This window comes from Lissotriton helveticus, chromosome 1_1, assembly GCF_964261635.1.
Source record: "Lissotriton helveticus chromosome 1_1, aLisHel1.1, whole genome shotgun sequence".
Taxonomy (NCBI): Eukaryota; Metazoa; Chordata; class Amphibia; order Caudata; family Salamandridae; genus Lissotriton; species Lissotriton helveticus.
In genome coordinates this window covers 1,714,952,240-1,714,970,729 of record NC_136057.1, presented here as the reverse complement: position 1 = coordinate 1,714,970,729, position 18,490 = coordinate 1,714,952,240, and positions in this window count along the sequence as shown.

The window sequence follows — 18,490 nt, the reverse complement described above, 5'->3', positions numbered from 1 at the left end:
TCACAGACAATTAGTTCAGTATGTAATGCGGACTTCAACAATTCAGCCAGCGATTAAACTTCCACAGCTGACCCCTCACCAGGGGAACACAAATAAAATTACACCACAGAACATCCAATCCTGCCTAGGTAAAGTTCCAGCTAAACGGGAACAGATACCATTCTGGTTGGCACAGAAAATCACCCAAATAGAGGCGGTGTTTCCTGACACCACCCCATTAGAAAAACACAGGATTCTGACTATATGTCTCCCAATGGGAATCGCACCACACATTGAGGACTGCGACACTTGGGGTACAGTCTTTGCTTCCATCTATACAAAAACGCACGGTGTTCCATCCATTTCGGTGATACCAGATGTGCTAAAACAAATTCAAGATGAATACGGTCCAGAACCTGCTTTAACTCTTGGTATGAAATTACTGAAAGACTTCAAGCAGGTCTCGGCTATATTACTAGCCAACATAAAAGGTGAAGCAGCAAACGTGGCGATCCGCCAGAGGTTAAAATAGACAGATATAGCAGACCAACCAGCTGAAATTGCCAGAATCATAGAAAAATCCTATGAAGAACTAGGCAGAGATAGTCTAGGTGGAATACCAGCAAAACCGCAACTGACTACAAGTCCTGAAAAAATATTTTTTAATAATAATAATTCACCAAAAAAGAACTGGGATGGAAACAAACAATCCAATCCTAAAGAAAAGAAATTCCAGTCCAGAGGAAGGTCTCCGAGGCGAAGAGAGAAATCTCCAAACCTAAGACAGAGGTCACCGCAGAGTGACCCCTCTGGGAATAGATATAACCTTAGAAATAGGGATAATATTAAAAAACCTGATAGATATCAAGACATTGATACGCGTCCCTCTCAATCTTTTCAGAATTCCTCGCAGAAATCGGAAAGAAGAGGACGATCAGAAGAGCACGCCAAGTCCAAAGACAAGGAACCTGCTCAACTGAAAAAGAAATTACAATTTCCAAAAAAGAAGGTAGCCAGTATCAAGGTAGTTAACAATGCCGAGAATACTGAGGACACAACTGAAAAACGGAGAATGGGCTCAGACAATGCTAGACAGCGCAGCAGAGGTGAGCATAGCTCGCAAAGTCCTTATGAATCATCTGGAGACAGTGGACACGAATGAATACCTTCAAGTGGAAACTGCAGATACCAGAGTTAGCAAGCCCCACAAGATATACGAGATAACATTACGTATAGAGGGAGATAAGACTAGGAAAATAAGGGGACTATTTTGGGATAACCTCTCCAAAGGCTATGACATCCTTCTAGCTGAAAAAGACTGGCCACCAGAGTTTGTCAGGGAGTGCCCTCATGGCGAAGAAGTAATTATGCCTGCCTTCTCGAATCATATCCCGATTCATAAAAAATATACACTTGCTAGAAAGTGGGCAGTGGCCTTAGCACCTGCTTTATATAAAAATCATGTAGGATGGGATGAGGATTCTCCTCCTCACAAAATCCAGTTAAAATCACAACCTACTGCACAAAGGCAGTACCCAATTAAGCAAGAAGCTAAAAAACAAGTAAATGAAATACTAGATCAGCTAGAATACCAGGGGGTGATTGAAACTTGCACCTCACAAATGAACAACCCTTTGTTTCCGGTCTCCAAACCAGACAATTCATACCGTCTAGTTTTGGATTACCGACACCTTAACACATGTTGCAAAACTTTTGCAGTGCAAAACTCACACAGTGCTGCACTAATGAATAACATAGTGCGCAAAAAATACAAAACAACCTTGGACATCTCCAATGGATTCTTTTGTCAAAATATAGCACCAGAGAGCAGATATTTAACTGCATTCTCAGTAAATGGCACTCAAAAACAATTCTGTCGGTTAGCCCAGGGGTACAAGAACAGCCCGGGGGTATTCTCAGCGAGAGTAACAGAATTACTACAACTATATGATGATGAAGCATTATCCTATGCCGATGACATTTACTTAACAGATGATGACTTGGAGACTCACTTGAAAAGGGTGAACACCATAATACTCGGGTTCGCTGCAGAGGGTTACAAATTCAACTTTAAAAAGTCCAGAATTGCCCATCTGACAGTCTTGTACGTAGGATATGAATTATCAAGCATAGCATGGTTGACAATTTTCTAAAAAATCTAAAATATGAAAAGACGTATCCTCTGCCAATCGACATTCTGCCTCTACGACATTACGCCTGTGTAATCTACACAGACGGACATGCTCAACCCTCCGTTTGGGGAGAACAAGCATACAACCCCACATGTGAGATTACAAAAGAAGTGTGGCGCGGAGGTAAGTTAAAACCTCTATTAACAAAATCACACTCAGTAGAAACTAATGCAGAAAAACAAACTGAAATAATCGCATTGAAAATGGCGCTAGATAATGCGGATCGCGAATTCCCGACACTTATAGTGTCAGATTCATATTACTGCGTCAAATCATATAACAGCGATTTGCAGACATGGATTCAGAACGGTTACAAAGATGACACAGATGCACCAATAAAGCAGAGACTGCTCTGGGAACAAGTAGCTCTTTTGAAAAAAGAACTACCAAAGACTCACGTGACTCACTCACTGAGTCATCAACGTGATGGCGTTCACGTTGGAGGGAATTCATTGGCTGAAGCAGCCGCAGCGGCAGCCACTAAACCGGCTCCCGTAGATCGAAAAAAGCGTACATTAAAATACATTGACGGTGAAACATTGCTGGCGGTGAAAACGTCATCAAAAGGCGACTGCTCAGCGTTACCGATCAACTATCCACTCAATTATACATACATAATCGATGCAAACTCCGTCCCTTTTGCTCGAATCCCTGGAGTGGGGGATAGAGTGATTCCAAACATGGACAGGAGACACTTGTTAATCGCAGACGCACATATGGGCGAGGGTCTTGGACACCTCAAACTAAAAGATTCTCTGGAAGATTTACAATCACGGTACTGGTGGCCAGGCATGAGCCTACACCATACCATGTTTGTAAAAAACTGCCCAAACTGCAACAGAAATCGCAGTGGGGAGAGAAAAAATAAAATACGGTGGAATCTGACTGCAGATAACATCACCACTAAAAAGAATGGCTTGCGATTAACATATACAGGCTAGTTTCCACTTATAATGTAGATCCTCAGCACTCGGCTGACGTCCGGACTGTTATACAAAGATTTGCGAGTCTAAATGGCATATACGCTAAGAGCATGCTACGTTCGACCATTTCTTTCACTCAGGCAATCCAGCCTGTGGGGGAAACATGGCCAAATGAGCACAGCCCAGCGGGAATCTTCTCACTTCCTTCCTGAGGGTATGGGATGGTGTAAAGAAAAAACCAAGGCAGAAAGCAATCTATAATAGAAAGGATATTAGGTTCGGGAGCTGGGTGGGTCAAACATCTAATAAGTGTCCAACGTAGTCTAAATAACTTGCCAAGAAATTCTCTGAAGGGATTCAGTCCGTACGAATTATTATTCGGAACTAGGATGTTGATCTCTGACCTTGATAGTCAGACTTCAGTGGTAATAGAAAAAACCTTTGATGTCAAAGACCGTTTGGCTATTTTGCAGGACTTAAACAAAACAAGAAAAGACCTGAGCAACATACAGTTGAAACAACAGCCAACAACCACTGAAGAATCACCACCTGTCCCAGCAAGACCTGTCTGGATTCCAAAAGTCGGGGATCTAGTCAGGGAGAAGATCGCGGTAAAGAAGGAATTTGGGCCTTCTTACAGAAAAGCAGTTCCTGTCTTGTCTGTCAACGGGACAAGATCAGTTGTACTACCGCCACTTGCTGGAAAAAAGGAGAACCGAGTTGTATCCATCGACCTGGTAAAACCACAACATGTGGCCGATAACAAACGGTAGGCCAAGTGGACTCCCAATAAGTAGCAGAACACCAAGGTTTGCTACCAGTACAGAGGTCCTAACAAAGAGGCTCATCACATTCGAAACGCCTACAGAAGAACAACAAGGACTATGCAACAATGCAATAGAACTCAGACCTCTGAAAACCCAAATAAAGACATTTAGCAGAGACACACCAATCTATACTGAAGTACCAAGTGAAAATGCAAGAAATAAAAATCCTGAACCAATCGGAACAATTGACAGAACTGCATCTGGTTACTTCATCAACTTCGATGATTCCTCTGAAGGTTTCAGCGAACAAAAGACACAGCCATCATCAAAATCCTTTAAAGACAAAGCTAAGGAACTTTTGAAACAACTGAAAGAAACATATCTGGTTTCTCCATGGATTGAATTTTGGGTGGGTTTTGGTGCATTTATCCTCATACTTTGGCTCATCATGGTATTTACTTTGGGACGCTTCATTGAGGGAAAATATGCTAAAATGGACACAGCAAGTCAGAACATCAACTTGGTCCTCAAACCACACACATCTTCACACGTCGAGAAAAGAGAACTTTCTTCAGAACTTTCTTCAGCCAACTTCACAGCAATTCCAATACCTGGTGGGGTAGCCTGGGACAACACTGACTATGAAATTTATGGTCCGGTCGAGATCCTGAAATATCCACACCAAATCAAGATCTCCTTGAGTGACTTTGCAAAACCAAACTCATTTGCTGATGATTGGGACTTTGAAAGTATTAACAATATGATGTCTGATTTAGTAATGTCTGCTAAATTTACAAAACATGATTATTTGCAAGGTTCTACAAATTATGATAGTATGTATTGCTATAACCATTATGGTAACCATTTCTTGCATAAATCTGCACAACCTAGAAATGTTTTAAATTATAATCAATGGGAACATTGTGCAACACCTCCAAAAGGGAGTTCAAGAACCGTTTATGACAAATATTCATACTTTCAAGGTTTTAACACAAGTAATGCTGAAACATTTTATTACAAATTGTCAAACAAGACAGGGATGAAAACCATGATAACCAACACAAAATTGATATATTCAGATTCATTCTTTGAAAAAATGATTACATTTGGATTTGATTATTGGGACAAAAATGTTGATTTGAAAAGTGTTTGGGGTACAAAAGAATGGCAAGTACAGGGTTTAGAAGCTTTGTTTAGAGCCTGCATGATCCCAGAACAAATGATATTTTTAAATGACACTGTTCAACAAACCACCTGTCTTGGCTTAGCCAAAATCAAAGATTTAAATAATCCGTCTATTCCAAAGCCAACAATGTTTAGCAATAACTCTGATACAGATGAAGAGATAGACGTAAACCATATATTAAACCAAAACAGAACACATCCTGATTGGAAACAATGGTTGATCTGGCCAACAGATACAAATAACTGTCAAGATAGATTCCTGAATAAAACACAGGGTTTTAAAATGACCAGGCCAGACCCTAGATATCCCCAAAGACATCACCCAGGGATAATAACAACCTACAGTGTGGGCAAATTATGCCTTCAATGGCTACAAACTTCCACACTGCCTGAAATTAAGCAACACCTAACTTTACTTACTGATGGTGCTGACTTGCGTGATTTCATAATGGGACCACGCAAACAGCGTCAAAAGCGTTTCATAGCAGCCTCTGTATATGCAGCATACAATGAGGCCTGGAAGGTTACTCAAATTGAAACAGCAGAGAGAATACGTGAAATTGATCGTATTAATTTGGAAAAATCACTTTCTGTAGTGGACAATGGGTTAATGACTCTGTCCTCCAGAATATTTTCATTGGACAGCATTGTGTCTTCAGCAATCGATATATTATCGCAAGACTTACTGTTATTACAACATGGTCAGTCACAATTGCGTTCTATTGTACAGCTTGGCTGGACGTTACAAAATCTGCGTTCAGGCTATGTGCCTTGGCGTTTAATCAACACAACGTCACTATTCCAAATCTTTAACCTTACTGATAGACAAATCGGTATGGCGCAAAAGGGTGCTGATTATACAATCTTGAGCATTGAAAAACTAGAAAGATTACCGTTGACAATGTCAGAACGACCTGTCAGTGAATGGATAATACACGGAATCATAAATATTCCAATCTCAACCTTCAGGTTTCAATACTGCCAAAAATATATACAGGCTGGCATGTACGAGAAATTGGGAAAGGGGTACCTTAAAACAACTTGGAACCTGCCCTATTCACATGCATGTGTCAGTAATAAATTACAGAAAGTGTTTCTTAGTGGCAACAATTGTGCTATGTCACTAAGCGGCACGCTTCTGTGTAACGGTATTAGTTTGCACGGAGCCTGTGAAGGGAATTCATACAACCTTTCATGTCACCAGCAAGGCGCACCTGCAACTGAAATAGAACCATTCTTTCAAAGACTCTATAATGGGAGTTACATTCTTATTGTAGACCGCAGATGTTGCAGTCTTATGCCCGGGACTCCTTATCTCGTAACTACGACGGCGAAGGTCAAGTGCTGTGGACGTTCTTTGTTCCCCAGCTCCTTTCCAGACAGGGAGGCAAGGGCATGGCCTAGATTGAAAATTACTTCTATTCGAATAGACACTTTAAGCAGAATGAAAACAGTGCTTCTTCAGACGCCTACAAGGCTCACGTCATCTAAAGAAACGTATGATCTACAAGTCGCAAGGACGACTGCAGAGATACATACATTATTATCAACCAATTCCCCCGTACATTTCGCGGAAATCCTGAGCGAAATCTTAAATATTTCTGATACCACAGGGGTCTCAAAGGTATTTAAGACAGTATTTTCGATGGCATTAACACCATTCAAAGCCATACTGGGTATTTTTCCAGATTTCGTCCATTCGATTTTTGGCGGACTTCCCTTGATCCTGGGACTAACTGCAGGAATCCTATTCCTAGTCCTTATTTTTCGTTATGGCAACCCATGTCACAGATCAAACTCTTGCGACAATGGAAGATACGATCCTAGCCATTGGATACCGGGACCGGATCTGTAGAGGCAAGATGGCCGACGTAGCTCTGTAGAGAGTAGTCGCACTCTCACTCTCTCCTATCCGAAGATGTTGAAATACTGCTGAATCCAGGGATGTGGGGTCTGGTTAACCAGGTTCATCGTGCTCCGATAGGTATATTTAATCCTGGCTGGCTGTGGGCTCTCACAGCGAAGAAAGTGTCAAAGAAGGTTTTAAACTGGCTGATTTGGTGGAGAAGTGCGATAAGCTCCGTGAAAGTGCCCTACGAGATGTCTCAAAGAGCTAAAGCAGACAGAGAGAAATCGGCAAACACAGGACCGACTAAAGCCTCAGCCACAGCGGTGAGAGAGGGGGCAGTTCCGAAAACCACCTCTCTGAAGAAAGCAGCGGAACTCCCTAGCCGGTCCTCAAAGAAGGTAGCGGCAAAGAAGACCGAAAAACAAGAAAAGAAATCCGAGGCAAGTACCGAGACTCGCTCGGGAATAACTAAAACGGCGAGGGAGATAACATTGCAGCGCGCACAAACAACACATGCAAAGGATCTAAAACGGCAAGCGACCCTACCAGAGTCTTTTTCACCAAGAATATCTTCAGCTAACCCACGGATAGAGATTCAGGAAATCGATCCGTGTCGGGAGAAACCGCTGGCCGAGAGGGCAGCGCTGCCGGTGTCGGCTGTTGGCGTCCATGGAGACGGATTGGAGGGGTACGCGGAAGCAGGATCAGTGGACCGCGAGGACGCAGGCGTTGGAGGCGGTTTGGTTGCTGGGCAGCCACCGAGCACTGCAGAAGTCGGCTCAATGCGTGCAGAGCATAACGCAGAAGCCATGGAAGCTGCAGAAATCAGAAAGGTGAACAAGGAGGCTGGTAAGAACAACAGTCTCGAGGAGAATGTTTCAAACCCGTTAGAGAATCAAAATAACAAGCTGATGTTAGATGCTCTGCTGGCTGTAGAGTTAGAGCCGTATAGTAATCCTATACAGGGTGCAGGATCAAGTTGGGGCAGCACACAGAGCTTAACGGAGCAAGGGCTGCACCTGAGTCATGACAATGGCAGAAATATTAAAAGTACAGACAGAAGTATGAGGGGAGGCTCTGCTGAGTTTTTTTCGGTCTATGAGGAATCAGACTCATCAAATGCTAGCGAACAGGAGCCAGAGGAGTCAGAGGAAGAGGAGAGCACTGAGCACACCTCTGATTCGGATACTAGCAAGGGTTCAAGTGAATTTGCGACGGAAAAAAGAAAAGGATTGGGCACTGGCAAGAAAAGAAATGGCAGAGGATTAAGGAGTAGCACGACTAAGAAATTGTCATGGGACTATGCCGCCACCTCAGAGACCTACAAGGAAAACGAGCAGGAAGGAGCTGAAAAGGAGGGGAGGCAGAATACACAAAATGTAACCCTTGAAATGCTGTTTGGAACTTTAAAACAGATGCAGAAAGAAGCAAGAACTGAGAGCAGAAGGGCAAAAAGAGACACAAAAAAACTCCAAGCGACACTAAGGAAAGTAAGCAGAAAACAGGAAGAGGTTGAAGGGAGAGTCACACAAGTTGAGGAAAGGACAAGCAGGGTAGAAGATGAAATGACAGACTGGCAATCTTTTAAAACGGATCAAGTAAAGGTGGTTGAAGACCTCCAATGGAAACTAGAAAGCTTTGAGAATCGCCAAAGGAGGAACAATGTGCGACTTTTCGGGCTGGAGGAAGGAAGAGAGGGGCAGGACCCCAGAGGTTATGTGGTTAAGATTCTGGAAGAGGCCTTTCCCGAGTCGAAATGGCACTGGGATGTCGAAGTGCAGAGAGCACATAGGTATCCACTGTTCAAGAAAAGTCGAGGAGGGCAAGAGAAGGAGCTCCCAAGAGCAATGTTGGTTTTTCTAGGCAATTTTTTAGCAAGGCAGGAAATAATAGATAAAGCTAGGCCTGACTCAAGGAAGATAGCTGACGGGAACACTTTTTTCTCTAGGCCAGACTTCTGCCACGTTACTGTGGAAAGAAGGTGGAAACTGAGGCAGATGATAGGGCCCTTCCAAAAGCAAGGGGCAGAAGCGTATCTATTGTTCCCGTCAAGACTGAAAGTAATCAGGAAAGGTTATACCAGAATGTTTACTTCTGAGGTAAAAGCAGCAGAATATTTAGCAGAAATCACGGAAGCTGGTAATGGTAAGGAGAGTAGAACTAGATCCAGAACCCCACCAAGGTCTCCCACGAGAACTCCACCAAAGACCCCGTAAGATGGTAAGATGGTAAGATGATAATGTCAAAGAGAGGCATTTAGCAAGGCTTATCAGTGAGGAAACCAGGATGGGAGAGAGTAGCGATTCTACAGACTACAGGGGGCTACACATAGGCCAGGATTGGCCTATTTGCCTGTAGCAAGGGGGGGGGGCTCCTAAGGGGTGGGGGGTAAGGGGGGGAGAGGGGTGGGTGGTGGGGAGGGGAGACAAACACGTTGGCTTTGGGCACAAACAAGGTGAAGGAGTAAGAGATAGAAAAGATACACAAAAGTTGCATGGGGTAAGGTATACAAGCGAGCTCAAGGGGGGAAAAAATATAGGGGAAATTTCAAAGATAATCATTAAAGCTTGTTGGTTCAAACGGAAATCTGAAATAGGAGGATCTATGAAATATAATGACCTGTAGAGTAGTCTCAATAAATATATGTGGGCTTAATGAGTTAAATAAGAGGTTAAAATCTGCTTCCTTGTTAAGATCATTAAAACCAGACTTAGTGTGCCTTCAGGAAACACACATTGAGGGTACTAAGGCCTATCTATTTGATCAACTTGGCTTCAAGGTTTTGGCAAAAACCAATCAGAATACAAAGACAAGAGGGGTGGTAATCTTGGGTAAAAGACAGGACACACTAGTCAAAAGGAAGTTGGAGGATCAGTGGGGAAGATGGGTCATAGCAGAACTAACGTTTAGGGGAGAAACTTTTACGCTTGTCTCAGTGTATGGGTCTACTGGTGATGACCCAGATATTTTCCAATTTTTAGATGCGGAACTTGCACAGTGGCCAGAACCTATTATTTTGTGTGGTGATCTGAATTTTCATGATGCAGATAGCAGTTTTCTAGATTCTAACAGGAAATATACGGGGAGAAAAAAGAGAACTTATAGGGCCTTAGCGGATATGGCGAGGAATAATTCTCTAGAGGATCCATGGCTATGCTGCCATCCGAATCTAGATGGGAGTACCTTTTTTTCAGCTCCCCACCAGATTTTAGTTAGGTTGGATTATTTTCTGATTACAAGAGGTTTGGTAGATGGGGTAAAGATAGTAAGAGAACCTAGGATAATTTCAGATCATAGCCCACTAGTGCTAACTGTAAATCTTGGGCAAAAGAGAAATATGGAGCCGACACAATGGACATTTGACAGAATGCTTCTCCAGGATCAAACGTATAGGGTAAAAATGTCTGAATGGATTAAGGAATTTTGGGAAATTAATAGAGGTACCTCAACACCAGGGATAGTGTGGGATGCTTGTAAAGCCGGAATAAGAGGAATGACCCTGAGCTATGCTATTACTGCACAGAAAAGGGAGAGGGAAAAAGTAGAGAGAGATAACGAATTAATTAGAGAGGCAGAGGAGGAACTTATGACGGCTATAAACGCGCATTCACCAATCGAGCAGATTTTATTGAAGTTAGTCGTTCTTAAAGCAGAGGTTATGGATGGGTTGGCAAAAAGGACAGTGGAGAAGTACATGGCTAATAAAGAGAAGGCGTATGAACTCAGTGAGAGAGTTGGTCACATATTAGCGGTACGATCAAGACAAAGAGATGGGATGGCAGACATTAAGGAGATTAAAAACAACCAAGGGGTCAATGTTAAGGGAGCAGAACAGATCAGAGAGGTTTTTAGGCAGTTTTATATGACACTGTATCAATCAGAAGGAGATGGAGGAGAAGAGGATATAAGGGCTTACCTGGGGGAGATAGAGTCGTCAAAATTGGAGGAAGTAGACAGAAAAGAGTTGGAAGAGAAATTCAAGGTGGAAGAACTGATTGAGGCCTTGAGTGAGTTGCCATCTGGGAAGGCCGCTGGCCCGGACCAGATTCCAGTTGAATTTTATAAAATCTTCCAATCCTCTCTGTTAGCAGATATGTTTAATTTGATGCTGTTAGCACAATTGGGTGAGTCTGTTCCAAATTCTTGGGGGGGAGCAGACATCATTGTTATTCCGAAGAAAGGCAAACCGTCAGATGTCCCGGGCTCCTACCGACCTATCACGTTAATGAATGCCGATGTTAAGGTGTTTTCCAAAATGTTAGCCAAAAGGTTATCCAGGAAAATTGAATCGTTGGTTATCCCCTCTCAGCATGGATTTGTCCCAGGTAAGGGAACAACTCACCACACTAGGTTAGTAATTACGGCATTGGATGTAGCAGATACCCTAGAAGACCCAATGGCAGCGGTGTTTCTCGACGCTGAAAAAGCATTCGATAGGGTCTCATGGAGATATTTATGGGATGTTTTGAGGTGGCACGGTATAGGACCAGGATTTATAAAGGCCTTGCAGATATTATACATAAATCCGACGGCCAAGATAAGAATTAATAGAGGTTTCTCGGCTGCAGTTAACATCCAGAGAGGTACAAGGCAGGGCTGCCCCTCTTCTCCCCTGCTTTTTGCTCTATACCTTGATCCCTATATAAGAAAATTGGAAATTAATCAAGAGATATCACCATTAGTGCTAAATGGATGTAGGCTTAAATCATTAGCCTACGCGGATGACGTGGCTATTTTGACTCCAGAACCCTCAGTTGCCATTAGGGCAATTGAAGCAGAAGCTGTGAGGTTTGGTCAGTTCTCCGGATATAGTTTGAATACCACTAAAACACAAATAGTTAAAAATCAATGGGTAAGTTGTAATGATGACAGAGTGACAAATATGGCAACCTACTTAGGGGTACAAATGACAGCAGAAGTAAGTAAAATTGTGGAAAAGAATATGGATCCTGTGATTGTTCAAATGAAAAAAGATCTGGAAAGAATGAACAATTTACACCTGTCGTTAGTTGGATGTACAAATATAATCAAAATGATGATTTTACCCAAATTTTTGTATGTGTTCAGGGCTGTACCTTTGCTGATTGAAGCTAGCTGGTTTAATGGTATAGAGGCTATATGTAATAGGTTTATATGGGCCCAAGGTAAAACTCGGAGAGCCTATAGGTACATGACACTTCCCAGAGAAAAAGGAGGATGGGGGGCACCAGATTTTCGTTTATATTACATGGCTACTGTTCTGCAATACATTCAAGGTCTTATTGGAGGAAACTCTGATGATGTAAGGCTGCAGAAGATGTCTACAGAGGTTTATGCTGTCGCGCTTGGGGCAAATACTGAGAACTGTTTTCTAAAATGTATTGACTATAGTTACTTTAAGAGGACTAAGTTCAAAACTGCAAAAGCGGCAGTGACAATCTGGAATGCATTCTTAAAGAAACTAAAGATGGGGAGGTATAACAGGTATGTTTTACTATTTAACAACAGGTCACTCCCTAAGGAAATCTTTGCGGATCACACTATGGCAGAGTGGGCTTTAAGGGGGGTTACGCAAATTGGAGATCTATACTTACAGGATGACTTTAAGCAATTCTCAGAACTAAGAGATACATATGGTTTAGATAATAGGGGATTTTTCAAATATCTACAGGTTAGAAGCTTCCTGAACAACAAAGTTGGAGGACCAGCAGGCTTTAATAAAATAGAAATAATGGAGAAAATAAAATTGATGGGGGACTGCTCTATCAAATCCTTTTATGCAGTATTGGTGGGAAATAAGCAGGATGACTTAGTTAAATTTAGCAAGAAATGGGAGGATAAACTGGGAATTGACAGTAATTCGTTTTATGATTCTTTGAATTTGGGTTGTACGATACTATGTGCTGCCCCGCTGCAATCACAGCATTATAAAACATTGTATTCTTTGTACTTTACGCCAGCAAAGATCGCAAAATGGGGAGGGAATCAAGGAATCAATTGTCCCAGATGTAATGAGCTGGAAGCAGATAGCGTACATATTTTTGCATCATGCCCCCAATTACGAACATTGATTAGTGAGATTGAGGGGTTTTTGGCAAGATCACTGGATATTGAGTTATCCCTTACGCCGGCTTGGATCATGCTAGGGGTGAATAATGAAGAGCAGGTTTATTATGCTGAATTTCTGTTTGTAATAATGGCTGTCTATAGGCTCACAATAGCTAGGGCTTGGTTAGATAAAAGTCCTCCGAGCTTCCAAACCTGGCTGGCAAATACTCTGTATGCATATAATATAGAGGAAAAAATGTATGCTCGAAAGGGGAGAAGTGGAAGACGATTGGGGAGAAGAATTTGGGAGCCAATATGTAAATGGAAAGAGAGGCAAAGAAGGAGTAATTAGGGGAGGGGGCGGGAATATGCTGATGGTATCGTCTTTATTACTGCTTTCGGTTTCCAGCTCTTTGACTTCTTGGGTTTACTTTGGAGTTTGTTTCTTATTATAGCTGAACTGGTAAGCTTTATTGTATAATTTGGATGTTGTTTTTTTTTTTTTTTCTTTTTTTTTTTTAAGGCTGGAGTTTAAATAATGCAAAATAATACAGTAATGGACAAAATTGTGATATACGTAATGCTCATAATGATATGTTGTAACGAAGAAAAATAAATAAAATAAAAAAAAAAAGGGAAAAAAAAAAAAAAGGATACCGGGACCGGATATCAAAAATCCTGGGACTCTCCCGGCTTAGAGACCTGAACATGACTTGGTTTCTATCATTTCGACCAATGTGGCAAAGGTGTGTTTTACCTGTACTAAGGTGTCTGCTATGCGGAGAAGAATGCGTGTTAGACACCTGTCTGACGCTACAATCGGATGCGCCAGTGGATGCAGATACACTGTTGGTTCCTACCAAGGTTCACGCTTTGTGCTGCCCTCAAAGGCTGCCAATCCTGATGACGGCATTCCTGGAATCTTCACCACTACGATTGAAGAGTAGTGAAGTTCAAGATGAAAGCAGCATCGAACAGGTACGACCTTCTGTCAGCAATGCAATTCAGAATGTCAATGGAGACAATCATGCGCACGAATGCATGGTTACCCCTATTTCCGACTTAGTGGAACTTTCCCATGAAGCTGTTGACAGTTTTTTCGAAAGCCTGAATGATATGATGTTCTCTCCGGAACAGAAATAGAGACTTTTGAGTAAACTCGCACACGGCGTTCCCTGAATTCGGCCTTCAACTTTTAAAAATAAAGTCACATGAACAATTACAATCCAGTTCACGGACAGCGATTTTTTCAGCAAGCCCTTAAAATATTTTTCTACATATTTTTTTCCCGGGACACTGATCTTCTGCTTAAAGTAAGAAACTATTCCTAGAGAACTAAAATTTCTATTTTTAGATACTTTATAGACTTTAGCTGCCCGCTGGTATGTTCACAAATATTTTATTATGTGATGAAATGGTCTCGAACTTCCTTTCTGTATAGCCATATTAAGAGCCATTTCATGTGTATTTCTCATATACCAATAAGCAATAATGCATAAAAATGCGTGGTTACTTTTGCATTTAATTCATAGCTTAAGTGCATACAATATATATGACTGCAATTTTTCAGTATATTTGAAAATTTCAAAATGCATTTATGTATTTTGGGGTGGTAAGGTATACACTATACTCTATAGTATGTTGTACTATGTTATACTATGCATAGATTAGTAGATATGACCATAGTTAGCGTGGAGTGGGTGTCGTGTATTTCTATAGGTTCTGAATCAGTCCCCCTATTCCTGACCCTATTCTGGTTAAACTAACTATCAAGTTAACTAACAGTCAGCCCATGAGGCAAGAAATCCCCCATGATGCAGATACCGTTATCTGACGCAGTCACACTACGGCACAGGAACGTGTTATCTGATTAGGTCATAACGCTTGAGATCTAATTAGACAAGCGACATTCCTCCAGCCCCTGATAAGGCATACGACGTTCTCATAACAAATCAAACCTATGACAACCTGGATAATCCGTGCGGCCATTGTTTTGATTTCACAGAGAACTTTAGTAAAGAATGTGCTAACGAGCAAGTCGTATGACATCTTTATTGACGTACCTATGTCCATCCTTACGTCAATCTCGGCACCTTTAAGGTATAAATATTGCCAACCTTGCCCTATGCAAACACACGCGTGGTGACAAGACGGAGCAGCCATACTTGCCGAAGCCGAGAGCAGAAGCAGACCCCGCTGGCAGCAGCCCCGCCTTCCTGACGCGCTGAGAGACGTGCTGCTATCTCAAGCCGAGAGACCCAGCACCGGCGCTTCTGGGCAGCCCTCGCAGGCAGCCTGGAATATCGAGAGCAGAGAAAGAGATACCATTCCTCATTCATCCTAACTTCCAGGTACAGAACTGAATAACCCCTCACAGAGAATTCTTTAGTTATTCACTTGGCAAAAACAAAACTTAACTTAAACTGTAACTTTCTATTCCCGCCCACGCATTAGACTTAGGTCAGGTACACGGGGTAGGCGTATTTAGAAACACCAGTTGAGTACGTTTAGTCAAATGTATATGTGTATGTAAATATATTTTAATCATTTTAAACATCATATGGCTCAGAAACCATATCAATGTTTTTACAGTATTATTTTATACTATTGCTTTTAATGTATGCACTTTACTTAACTATAAGTATTGCAATAATATCAATCCATTTCTCTTGTACGAGAAAAGAGACTGATCAATAAATAACACCTTTTTATTGAACACGCCCGTCTCTTCCTTTTCTCTACATTCTGATGAGACTAAGAATGCACGTACTGACTGAGTAAAATAATTGCCTTGTGCTCACACGACTCTCGAGATTGACTCTTGATTAGGGGAGAGCAAAGTTGTCATGTTCTATGGTTGTCAGAAACTAAATCCCTTCTTGTCTAATCAGGGAAGTTAATCCTTCCTTGAACATTCGAGAAAGTTTCTAGCGAACTCTGAGCTTAGCTGGCAAACCCAAAAATTAAGTCTAGTATCGACAGTAGTAGACCTAGTTAACGTCTGGTCTAGGCCTTTACTGCTGTAGGTACTATTCCAATGCGCAGAGCCTATTGGGAAAATAGGAGCTACACTACAACTTCTGTTCTTGGATTTTCATCGCAATAAAATACACTGAACATAATCTTCACAAAAGTTATTTACAAAAGTTTAAGCTATTGCCATTATAAATTACAATAACTTTTATTTAAGTATTAATTATTTAAAAAAATTTAGCCATTGTTATTTGTAATATCAATACATCTAAGTCACGTAAATACAAAACATGTTGCATTACAAATGCTATAGGTGTCACATTTGCAAAAGATAAAAGTATTGGCATTGTAAATGACAAAGCTATTAATTTCGCTATTTTCAAAACCAACACATAAATAAAAAATGTGTCATTTACAAGACCAATAGCTCTAACTTTCCTAATGCGAGACCTATTGCATTGCAAATGCTTGTTTTTCTCCCATTTCCCAGTCAACAGAGAGCAGACAGCAGAGAGCACTCTCTGTGGACTGGGAAAGGGGAGAAAAAAAACGGCGCACAGAGGGCACTGAAACAGCGGCCCTTCGGCCGATTCCCGAATGCCCGCAGTGCCAATCCGCCCCTGGCTGCTATATGTTGGCGAAAAAAAGCCTTCTACACCTCTGCCCCTGAGAAACAGGAACTCCACATACCTCCACCATTCAGTTTGCCATTTTGGTATACCCTGAGGACCATGCACATGATCATAGGACCCGTACCCTCCAGATCTGCCCCCGCCACCCTCCACACGATACCAACATGCAGTACCCCACATTTACTTTTGTAATAACCAGGAGATTTTGGTGGGGTAAAAAAGGCCATGTTTAATTCTCCACATTTGAATAAACATGACAAGCATCCACAATGCATATTGATATTCATAAATCCATTTTCAAAACAACACATGTACTTTTCCTGTTCCCCCAGCCCTAAGAGAGGAGCACCATCTGGTTCGCATCTCGCGCCGGGGTATCCTACGCCAGGTGCCGTGCACCTGCCCCTTGGAGTGGTAGGCCCGCCGTTCCTTGTCCGTCCTTACCAGGGCCCACCCCTCTACCACCCGGCTGCCCTGGGACGCCCGGGAGGCTCGAAATCTGTCGCCCTAGCCTCCCCAGCCGGTGGTGACTTCCTCCCCGCGGAGAGCTCACCATATCCCCCCTCAGAGCTGGCCTATGGAGTCCGCCAGGCGGCCTCCCCTCAATCACTGTTTATTGCTCGCAGGTCTGTACTCCGCAACAACATTTCCTCAAACCACTAATCTCAGGGACGGGTGGGTGGGAGTTTAAAGGAAGCTTTGGCCTGTATTACGAGGGTGAGCAGCGGGGCACACACAGTCCAGTAGTGGCGACGGGAACAGAGACCTCGGTCAGGGGAGCTTGACCTTACATAGGCCCGAGGTCTCCGCCCCCTCCCCACACCGGATGTGCGTCACCCGCGACCCGGAGGTGATCGAAGAAAGGGGAAGGGGGAGGCGGCCGTCCGCCATTGGCCGCCCGGCCGCCCCCCTGCCACCACTGGGGGCGGGGGCCGGAGGGGACGTGTCCTAAGGGCGCGCCTCGTGAAGCTCGTCGCTTGGCATAGGACCCGTACCCTCCAGATCTGCCCCGCCACCCTCCACACGATACCAACATGCAGTACCCCACATTTACTTTTGTAATAACCAGGAGATTTTGGTGGGGTAAAAAAGGCCATGTTTAATTCTCCACATTTGAATAAATATGACAAGCATCCACAATGCATATTGATATTCATAAATCCATTTTCAAAACAACACATGTACTTTTCCTGTTCCCCCAGCCCTAAGAGAGGAGCACCATCTGGTTTGCATCTCGCGCCGGGGTATCCTACGCCAGGTGCCGTGCACCTACCCCTTGGAGTGGTAGGCCCGCCGTTCCTTGTCCGTCCTTACCAGGGCCCACCCCTCTACCACCCGGCTGCCCTGGGACGCCCGGGAGGCTCGAAATCTGTTGCCCTAGCCTCCCCAGCCGGTGGTGACTTCCTCCCCGCGGAGAGCTCACCATATCCCCCCTCAGAGCTGGCCTATGGAGTCCACCAGGCGGCCTCCCCTCAATCACTGTTTATTGCTCGCAGGTCTGTACTCCGCCACAAGGGTGGCCAAGGCCCTCAGGTCTGACATCCTCCCCACCTGCGTTCGCAATAAATGACCAAAGTTTGCTTATGAATGTGTCCGTTCCTAAGTCCGACAGGTGTACCCCATCCTGGTGGTACATTGCTTCTCCAGAGATCAACCGGTGCTGAATGTAGCGCAAGCGGCCCTTCGCTGAGCACAACCTTGCCAATTCACCATTCAGTCTTCTCACTGAAACGTTCAAAGATCTAACCCGGACTCCCGGGCCCCATGTCCTGCGTGAGAGCATGCCCGACCAAACAATTGTGGCTGCCGGGAACGTGTGCCCCAGCCAGGAGAATTCCGCCAGGAGGGCCTCCTTGACGGCCAAGCGTCCTCTGTCCACCATGTCGTTGCCCCCTACATGTATCACAATCCAGTTTGGAGACTTGTGCCGCCTCTGTGCTCTGAGTTCCTCAACCGTCCGCCT